The sequence below is a fragment of the Triticum dicoccoides genome, chromosome 6A (assembly GCF_002162155.2).
Source record: "Triticum dicoccoides isolate Atlit2015 ecotype Zavitan chromosome 6A, WEW_v2.0, whole genome shotgun sequence".
In the NCBI taxonomy this organism is placed as follows: Eukaryota; Viridiplantae; Streptophyta; class Magnoliopsida; order Poales; family Poaceae; genus Triticum; species Triticum dicoccoides.
In genome coordinates this window covers 526,917,536-526,926,989 of record NC_041390.1, presented here as the reverse complement: position 1 = coordinate 526,926,989, position 9,454 = coordinate 526,917,536, and positions in this window count along the sequence as shown.

Genomic DNA, 9,454 nt, shown 5'->3' with positions numbered 1-9,454 from the left:
AGTGGGGCCAAGAGGGGTGAGCCGCAGGTCGGGGGACGTGTGATTCCATGGGTTCGAGCGGCGTCGGGGCGGTGCGGCCGAGAGGGGTGAGGCGCACGTCGGGGGGCGTGGTGCCGTGGGTTGGAGAGGCGTCGTGGGAATCGCGAGATGAAACGTGATGGTCGCCGTAGTTGAACTTCCATGGACAAGCTGTCATGTCTACGGGCACATGCACTGCATACCGATCACTAGAAGGAGTAGCAGAGAAATCTATATATGCGGATAAATAGTTCCTTATAGTCAAGCGGACCCATGCTACTACTCTGTTCCAAAGACATGCACACCATCGAAATAGTCCATCTATATCAATATACACCGAGAGGGAATAATTTTTTTACAAGAGAGGAAATAGTTCATCCATCCATAATGCCCTCCTGCTGGTGCAGCCTTTTCTTCTTCTTCTTATTCTTCTTCTTCTTGTTGTTCTCATTCTCTGTGGGAGATGGCTTCGCAACAAGCTCTTTGGACCTTGCAGCTATCTCGAAACTCACACGGGCATCGAGCGCAGCATATTTTATCCGCTCGTACGTCAAGGGATAATTCTCCCATCCAGATGACCTTAATGCCACCGTCTCGTCACCCTTCTGAAGATTTGTACCGAGCACAAAATTTTCTACATCGAATAGGGATGGTGTCTGTTTATCACAAACTTCTATAGGAATTTTGATTCTGGTTTGTAGGTCAGCGATGCTATTCAAATCAAGGTTGTACGGCTCCAGCTTCTGTTTGTCCCCTTTGATGGCTGCCCCACAGAAGTATACGTCCTCCCGAGACAAGAAATCGTGAAGCTCACCTGGTATGGAGGGCGAGTGTATGATGTGGTACACCAAAACATCATCTTCGAAGCACAGCTGAAGGACGGAGGCGCGCTGGATCTTCCCAGGGGCACGCTCCGTGTACTCTGCGCCGAGACCGATGACCCTCGTCTCTACCTTTTCGAGGGAGTTGGATACATTGTTGATCCACTGCCGAACAACCCATGGGTGGATGGTGAAGGTGGCAACTATGCGCATCGAGCCTTCGACGAGGACATGTTGGACGCTAAAAACCTGCATCTCGATCTCTATCGCCATTTGGAACCGCTGGAACGGAGGGCTATGGTTTGGAGAATTAGGATTAGATGGATAGTCTAACCGAAGTAGTAGATGATTATTTAAAGAGATTAAAACAATGTGAACGCAGTGGGGTTTGGATGCAAATGAAGACGAAGGGGAGGTGAAGAAGCCGAGGAGAATCGGTTCCCGGTGGATAAGTAAATGGGAGAAGTGGCGTGCAGGCAGTTGATTAGACGGCTAGGTAGACTAAACGAAAAGGCTATGCGGGTAGACTAATGATTCGTACCTGTTTGTGTACGTGCCCATCCTTCCTGATAGGTGGGACCTATGCAAACAGATAAAAAATGTGTCATAGTTTTTTTTGAGCACGTGAGTGGGAGACACAACATTCTCTGGTTAAGGAATACTCCCTCCGTTTAGGTGAGTATAAGTCACCTTATGAAAATCAGGTTTTCCCAAAACCTTTAGGCATGGAGCATTAACTTCCTGCTCGATCCCCTCCCAGCCTCGTTAGCCAGCGTTCTCTTCCTCTGCTGCCGCATTCTACCTTTCCATTTTTCCTCTTCTCAAGTGTGGAATGATCTGCATGCCGTCCTTGATGCACCAGAACGACCACTGCATGCATCACGGCAGAGCGTTGATTGGGCATGCACGAGAATTTGGTTCTGCTCGCAATATGGATGATACCTGAACGATGAAGTGAACATGCATGCTTGCACGGGAGACCTATTTACGCTATACAATACTGGAGTACTCATGTACCTACTGGTAGTAGTAGTAGTACAACTGTGGTACACTTGATGGTCAAAATACTATTCATCCGGTCCTCACAGTGAAGTGACAACACCCTACGCCTGACACTAGTCCAGGCGGCGTGTTCGGGTTACCAAAGTCAGCCTCACCCTATGCACAGTGCAGTCTATCACCGCCACTGTATAGCACATAGGTGCCTCGCCTCGTCTCCCTCTCCGCTCCCATAGCACCACTCCATCTCCATCTCCTTCTCCATCTCCATCTCACCGTCGCCTCACTCGCCTCCCCCAGTACCACTATTCCCTCGCTAGCCGCTCCAGCACTCACATCCTTCTCCCTCGTAAATCAAGCCCCTTCCAAACTCCACCATGGCCAAACGCGAACCGCGCAACATCCATATGAGCCGCGATTGGAGCAATCTCCCCAGTGACATCCTCGACCTCTGTTGTTCGTGTATGGATATGCTGAGCGTCCTGCGGCTGGCTGCATGCTCGAGGGACATGCACACGGCCATCATCGAAGCGAGGCCTAAGCTTTTCAAGACACCCTGCTTGCTGCTATCTGGTCTTCTGAGATTGGCTCACCATGATACGGAGGCGTGCATGATGCCCCTCGACTTCAATCCGATCTCCATTAGCCGAAACTTCTTTGCAGGTATGTAGTGGGTCGCCGTACATCATTTCCCTCGACATCGATCCGATCATCATCGCCCGAAACTTCTTGGTAGGTATGTACTACGCCGGCATGAACTCCCACTGGATGGCTGCCTTCAGAGAAGATGGTAAAAAGTTGGTGCTCGTGAACTTCTAGACCTCCCATGAGATTATCCTTCCTCCGTTGGATTATATAGAGTATTACCATCGTGGTCCAAGTCATCTAGATTACTATGTCAGTTGGATGGACCTTGTTTTGCAGAAGATTGTAATCTGCCAAGTGCCCACACGACATGCGAATTACGCAAACTTCAAGCTAATTGCCTTGTTCGACCGCGGACTCGCCTATCTTTAGGACGGTGCCTTCTTTAGCTGGAGACAACTCGGCTCGCAGTGGATCATCATCAATGATGATACACACTTCTGTGATGCTATTGAACACAATGTCATCATCTACGCGATCGACAAAGCAGATGGCACCACGTATTGCTGGGACGACGCGTGTATGTTGTTTCCTCTCATGTTAATGATGACGCCATGACACTGTTTGAACTTTTTGTGATGATTGGCATATCTCTGTTTGAGCAGAATTTGAGTAGAACTATGGCAATGTATTAGAGACGCCGTAAATCAGCTATATTTGGAATAAGTTAATTTATGCGATTGTGACCATGTCATTACAGCCAATTTGTACCCTGAATAATCAAACTGTTAGGAATATATGGATATTATCCTTATTTTACAGTAATCTATATACTACTACTAAATATGAGTGTGTATCAATGGCCATGTTAGTTTCCTCATTTTCATGATGTAGAAACATGCACCACACTGTTGGTTTCATCTAACCATACATTAGGGAAGTAAATGTGCATATGGAGAACTCTATATTTGGAAGTAGTGAAATCCTGCAATGCTTACCATGTGTACATACCTATATCCGCCCTTCAGCAATCAATGGCTAGAATAATATCCTCACAAATTTTTTCCCACAGAACACGAGTATATAACAATGCATGGTCTGTTAGTTACCTTGAAGAATTTGTTTGTGAGGATAGAACATGATTACATAACATGCATGACATGGTAGTTTCCTGTGAAGAATCAATTGCGAGATGACATGAGTATAACCATGCATAGCACTTCTATATTTTCGAACCCAGTATACATTTCCCTGTATTTTCCTCCTAGTTCCAACAGGGACATATCAATGCTGTTTCTTGCATTATCCTACTCATACTCTAAAAAATGCTGATCTTACATTAACAATGCCTATCCGTTTTGATATGATGCAGTGTCCCTATAGTTACTACCCTTTGTTATCACACCACCTTTGCCAAAAACAAGGAAGCACAACTAGTTCCTCGCTCGATCAGACGACGGCAAAAGACTGATGATCATTCGGACACATGAGCCGGAAAAGTTATATTGCAAAAACCCCACTGTATACAAGCACCGTGTAATACGTGAGTATCCGGACAGTGGATGTTACGTCTATGAGCATGATACCATCTTGTTGGGGCCTTTAGGATTTTTTAGTTGGAGGCCGGTAAACAGCCTTGGTTCACACTCTCTGTTTCTCGGACTCAATTATCTGATTAACCAGGAGATCACCATTGGCAAGGACCTTTATGGCAGAGAGGCTCTATTTTCTATGGAAAACTATGTCTACACGGCGAGCCCTAGGAGTTCGGGAGCAAACTCTCCTGATTGTCAATGATACAGCCTGCAGCCAAAAGAAGGTGAGAATGACAAAGGCATCTGGATTAACTTTGATCCTTGGATGTCTCAATTACGACAGGCATTGATGTGGTTCGAGCCTTCAGGTTGATAGGTAATTGGGCTGTTGCATCGAAAGGGTGGAGTACTGGTGTCTCCGGATCACTGATCGCTAAAGCAGGGCTGCAAATTATGATGCTGTTGGATCATCTCTTCGAATGACTTTGTTGTCTTTGCTGCTAGTTCTGGATGGGTAGCTCTTTCTTTTGTTATGCATATTCCTTGTCATTTGGTCATCCTCGTCTATGTCACACTTACTATGTAATAGTTGCTTCTGTTTAGAATGTCATTCTCGTCTGGATCACGAGAGTCTGAGCGCTGCAGATGGGTGGGTTTTGGTGGTGTAGCAAGACTTCTTATGAACTATCATGTCTTGCTGTTTATGTCAGTAGTAGTCACTAGTCAGTGTTTGAATGTTGTATATATCGTTGTTTCGAACTGTTTATTGTCTCGAACTACTGGTGGGCTAAATGAGGGCATCGCCATTCTCCAGTGTTCAGAGTATATCTCCTTTTTTCAAGTTATATAATTTGAGCTCAGTGTCTTTTCGATGATGTACACTTGTTTGGGCCAGTGAGGTGTCGTTGAATATGGGCCGAGTAGTAATGCAATGCCAAACAGGTCAATTATGACTCTCAGGCCGGGCTCTCAAAAGATCCTGAAAAAAAGGTCGGGCTCTCCAAAAAAGAATGAATAAGGACTCTTAGGCCGACATGTGGGCGCCACCGGTGTTTTCGTGCGCTTGTGCGCCGAGAGCATATTGGCGCGTGCTCGAAATTCATGCTACCTTTTCATCCATAGTCTCCCGCCCCTCCCCCACCTCTGGAATCTCGATTCCTACTCCAGTTCCCCCAAATCCCCCTCCTGTACTCCCTGTACTCAAGCGCACTATCATGTCGCCGGTCAACGCGGATCTCCGAGCTGGAGATCCTGAGGTCCGTCCTGCCTTCGGCCGCTGCGTGCTGTCGCTCAATAGTGGCATGGCGGCGCTTGACGACCAGTTTGCCAGCAAAGTGCTGATGGTAACCATCAACGGCGACCGGCCTCCCGTCTCGCCGGATGACCTTGTCAAAGCTCTTGGCTTTGCGCACGGCATCCAAATAAGTGACTTGCTCGTCGAAGTCTGTCCGCCACCGGCTGATTTCTTCGTCAGGTTCTGGACAACTTTCGACTGCAGTCGTGTGTTCGAATCTTCCCGGCGTTTGTTCTGCGATGGCGTGCTGGTGAGCTTTGATCGGTGGCACCCAGGATGGGGCTCGGTGCCCTCTGAGCTTGAGTTTTTAACAAAGCTTACCTTCCACGGCATGCCTCGATGTGCTTGGAACAGCGAGTCCATGAACGAGCTTATCAACGACCTTGGAGGTGAGCTCGTAAGTATGTTTGTTCCTCCAGACAGCTGGGCTCTGACGGTTATGGCATGGATGAAGAAGCCGTCCACCATACCGAAGGTGATTGGTGTTGAGATACCGGTGCAGGAACCGGGGTTGTACTATTCGTCGCCACAAAGGCCGCCGCGGACCACGTTAGGGATGTACCTGTATCGAGTGTTCGTGCATGTCGAAGAAGTGGTCAATCCATCAATCGAAGTCCTGCCGTCGCCGCTGGTGCCAGGGTCCGCCGACGACGTCCATTACAAGAGTCAACGTCAGAATTTCCCCTTGTTGCTCGGAACGATGGATGGCACAGGGCCTACTCCATCGCGCGGCGGAGGCCACTGCTTCTTTGGGAGAAGAGGCAGGGCTGCCTGCATGGATGTGCTCTAATTTGAGGTAACAACTGAATCTTGTCAGATACTAGTTAAATCCGAGCTATGGGTGTGAAGCACTGATATGCTAGTACATTTGATTGTGACCTGTTCTAATTTTGTACCTGAACTTTTTTTAGAAAGGGTTGTACGTCAACTTAATGTGCTAGGAGAACTTATTGTGTTGTCTATCTGTTTTCTTTGCACAACATTCAAGATATTTCCCCGTCATTGATAAAGACGATGAACCGTTATGTACGACTTTGTTGGTTTCAACATATCCCTTCCCGTAGCGATCTACTGCTTCCATCCTGATTGTGCCGCGTGCGTGAAATTTTTGTATGCAAGTTCAGTGTGCTATGATGTTCTATATGATTGTGTCAACTATATAAGTTTTTACTGAGCATCTGCAATGCATATGGCTGAAAGATGTATTTACGAGCATCGGCCGATGGGTTTCTCTCTCTATCTCTCTCTCTCTCACACACACACACGCGCGCGCACGTGCACACACGCACAAGTGGGACCCGTTGAATTATTTATTTGCTCGTGATAGCTTTTAATTAGGTTCCACTGTAATCTAACTTTTTTCTGAAGTTATTAATTAAGCTCAGTGACTTCAAAAAGTTGTACAGAAGCCTTGTTTGGGCTTTTCCACTGTGGGCCGACTGGAGCTAATTGGCTCGCTGTGGGCTAATTGTTTTTGCAAAAGTGTTAATCATGTATTTAAAAAATATGTGTATTGTGACCTCCTCCGCTCGCTGTGGGCCCACTGTTGACTAAAAAAATATGTCTTAAAAAGTGTTAATCATGTATTTAAAAATTGTTAAATGTGTGTATAAAAAATGTTCCTTATCTATACAAATTTTTTTAATGTGTGTATAAAAAATAGCTTTTTTCAACATCAGCAATGCAACTGGGCCGACAGTTGTACACAATAGCTGGGTCAACTTGTTATTCTCCGCCTCGTTGGGCTGCAAACTTTCCTAGGAGGTATGCATTAGGCTTAACAAGAAGAAGGACTTTAAGAAATAATAAATGGGATATAATTATAATAACTACAGTTACTATGCACCAAACACGTAATTAGCTTGAAAAATATATTATTTTTGGAATTTGAAAATTTTAATTTCATTACTTGTTGCGCGCGCAATATTTCGTTGGATTTTAACGTAATACAACTTTATTTTGAAATTATATTTAACCTGACTAGAAATTTCGGATACAAATATTTCGGATCCCATCAAAATGTGGGAATTTTTTTGAATTCTGTTTTGAGCGGTTGTTTGAAATTATTAATCGTTGTCCTAGCTAGAAGTTGGGCTGTACTTTTAACAAACTGTAAATGGGCTGTAGTAAATTCCATTAGAATTAAAAAAATGGGCTGTACATTCTTACAAATCGCAAATGGGCTATATGCTCTCTGCTAAATCCGAGCTGTGGGCCTACTAAGTTAACGCGTACCAAGGGCTTTCTCAACTTAGTCAATATAAATGATTCTAGATGCAGTGATCGTATGATGTCCATCCAACGTCTGTAGTGCTTCTTCAACCCCTAGTCTTATTGCTCCAGCCGCCCAAAGCAGCGCCGGTCGTGTCACGTGCTCCTGCCTCCCGTGGCCGGCTGTGATGCCGCAGAGGCCTCACCGCCCCGTACTACTCCCACCGCTGGCCAGGCCATCCCTCTACTCACCCACATCCCCTGTTATTCTGCGGTGACGTCAGCCTCACACCGCAGCCGAACCAGTGAACCCTCGTACTCCTCTCCGCGCGGGCTTCCACTGCTGCGTCTTCCCCGGCTCCGCGCCGTCCCCTTCCTAGGCCTCGCCGTCGTCCAGACCACCGCCCTGGTGCTCTCGGCGCGGCGTGGTCAACGTGGTCAACGACCGACTTCCATCGGAAGAGTACTGTACGTGGAGAGGCTGACAGCTGGGTCCACGACAGCCGCAAGGAAGTGCCTCCTTATTATGCGCAAAATAATTATCCCTCCACCTCACAGCGGGGACCCACCGGATGGGCGACCGCATTTCGCGAAAAAAATGATTCGCCCCCTGACTGCTGGGACCCACGAGCTACATCTTCGCACGGAAGGAAGTGCGTCCAAAAAAACAATTCGCCCCCCAGACTGCTGGGACCCACCAGCTACATCTTCGCACGCAAGGAAGTGTGTCCAGGCAAAAAAACAAAACAATTCGCCCCCTGACTGCTGGGACCGACCAGCTACATCTTCGCAGGCAAGGAAGTGCCTGACAGTCAGGACCCACCTGGTCGAAGCGTACGTAGCGTTCTCATTCTGGTCGCGAACGTGTACGTACATACTGGTCGATGTAGAGGCGCGCACGTGTCATAGTACAGGCGCGCACGTAGCATGTACACGTACATACATCGGCCAGGGTGCAAGAAAGAAAATACGGTCATGTATGTTTACATACGGGCGGGGTCACGAACGCCTACTCGCGCATACATACGGGCGGCCAGGGCTCATGTACATGGCTGGGTCGGAACGGAGAAACATCGTCGTCATCGTGTTCATGGGGAGGCAACGAAATGCATCATGTTCATGGGGAGGCAACGGAATGCGTCGTGTTCATCGGGAGGGCTTGGATGGAATAGGCGATGGAAACGAGGCCTGGCGTACCGCAGAACGGAGGAAACGGCCTTGTGTTCGACCGGCCACGTTTGAAATGGGATCCTGTTCATCGAGAGGGGTCTGGCGTACCGCAAAATGGAGGAAAGGGACCTCCTACGGTCGAAATGGGGGTACTGTTGATCGGGAGGGGTGTGGCGTACCGCAAAACGGAGGAAACAGACTTGTGTTGGAGCGCTACGGTCGAAACAGGGGTCCTGTTCATCGGGAGGGTGTGGCGTACCGCAAAACGGGACTCCACGGGATACTGTTCATCTCCATCGTCGACCTCCTCTAGCCTCCACGGGCTCCTGTTCATCCAGCCTCCACCGCGCGCTACTCCACCGGCTACTGTTCAACCACCCCTCCACCGTCTACTGTTCATCCAGCCCTCCACACCACGGGGTCCTGTTCAACCACCCCTCCACGGGCACCCCTTCACCGTCTACTGTTCATCCAGCCCTCCACGCCACGGTGTCATGTTCAACCACCCCTCCACCGTCTACTGTTCATCCAGCCCTCCACACCACGGGGTCCTATTCATCCACCCCTCCACGGGCACCCCTCCACCATCTACTGTTTATCCAGCCCTCCACCACACCACGGGGTCCTGTTCATCCAGAGGCAACGCCACCGCTCACTGTTCATCCAACCCCCCCCGCAACGCTCACTGTTCATCCCATCAATCGACTTCAGTTAGCAGCAGTAGCGAAGGAATCGCTCGATCGGGTTCAGTTAACAGCCATCAATCGATCGCTCGGGTTCAGTAACGCGTAGCCTGCAGTGCAATCGCTCGGGTTCAGTTA